This window comes from Spinacia oleracea, chromosome 1, assembly GCF_020520425.1.
Source record: "Spinacia oleracea cultivar Varoflay chromosome 1, BTI_SOV_V1, whole genome shotgun sequence".
Lineage (NCBI taxonomy): Eukaryota > Viridiplantae > Streptophyta > Magnoliopsida > Caryophyllales > Amaranthaceae > Spinacia > Spinacia oleracea.
This window is the reverse complement of record NC_079487.1, coordinates 28,025,248-28,026,885: the sequence shown is the minus strand read 5'-3', so window position 1 is coordinate 28,026,885 and position 1,638 is coordinate 28,025,248.

Below are 1,638 nucleotides of genomic sequence, written 5' to 3'. Positions count from 1 at the left end.
CAGTCTCACCCGCAAAACATCGCAAGTACGTTTCTAACCCTTTGTTTACATTTTCAGTTTGTCCATCCGTCTGAGGATGATAGGAAGTGCTGCGCTTCAGGTCCGTCCCGTGGAGCCGGAAGAGCTCTCTCTAGAAAATACTTAAGAATACTCGATCTCTATCTTAAATAATTGATGTTGGAAAACCATGAAGTCGAACCACTTCTTTTGTGAAACTGCTGGCCACTGTAAAGGCGGTGAATTGGTGCTTAAGCCCAATAAAGTGCGCATACTTCGACAATCGATCCACAACTACTAATATTGTATCCACTCCTCATGACAAGGGTAAGCCCTCCACGAAATCCATAGTAACTTCCTCCCAAACAGCTGTTGGTAAGGGTAGTGGTTGAAGTAACCCTGCAGGACTTCTCTGTGAGTGCTTATTTCTTTGACAAACCACACACTTCTGAACATATGTTGTCACATCCTTGCGCATACCCTGCCAAAACTACTCCGATACCAACCGCAAATATGTTTTTACCTCACCTGAGTGTCCCCCCGTAGGAGAATCATGTTATTCCCGCAGGAGATCTGAGATGAATGATGAGAACTTGGGGAGCACCGTTCGACCCTTGTACATGAGTCGTCCCTCCAGAATGTAGAAACCTGTAATCTCTTTTCCTTCCTATACTTCTGTTTTGAGTTTTTGTAGGGTGTCATCTTTACTGACTTCATCTTCCAGCCCTTTCCAGTTTATCCCTTGAGAGGATATTAAGGCTCCTAATTCGCAGTTGCCTAATTCTAGCTCTCAACCTTCTTTACGGGACAAGGCATCTGCAACCCTATTGGATGTACCAGGCTTATATTGGATTTCAAAATCGAACCCAATAAGCTTTCTTACCCATCGTTGATAGTCAGCCCCGATTTCACGTTGTTGGGTGATATAACGTAAACTTTGTTGGTCTGTTCGGATCACGAACTAGCGACCCAACAAGTAGTGCTTCCTTTTTTGGACCGATAGGCACACTGCCATCAGCTCTTTCTCGTAAATAGACTTACCTCGCACCCTTGGCCCAAGGATTCTACTGTAGTATGCAATGGGTCTACCTTCCTGCATCATTACAACCCCTATACCATAACCGGATGCGTCAGTTTCGAGCACAAAAGGCTGGTGAAAGTCCGGCATTGCCAACACCGGAGCTGTAACCATAGCACCTTTGAGTTTTTCGAATGCTAAGGTGGCTGTTTCAGACCACCCAAAGGAGTCCTTGGGAAATTGGTCTTTGAGTGGTTGAGATATTTGAGCGTACCCCGCTATAAATTTTTGGTAGTAGCCCGTTAAGCCCAAAAATCCTCTTAACTCCCTCAGATTACGTGGGATGTTCCACTCCTTCATTGCCTTGATCTTTTCTTGATCCACTGACACTCCTTGCCCTGAGATTATATGACCAAGATATGCTACCTAATATTTTCCGAATTCGCACTTCTTAAAATTAGCAAATAATTGATTTTTCGCCGGTAGATTCATCACCACCCTCAAATGTGCTACATGCTCTTCCTCACAAGAACTATACACAAGTATATCATCAAAAAACACAAGAACATATTTTCTTAGATATGATCAGAATACCTCGTTCATAAGCGATTGAAACACCGCCG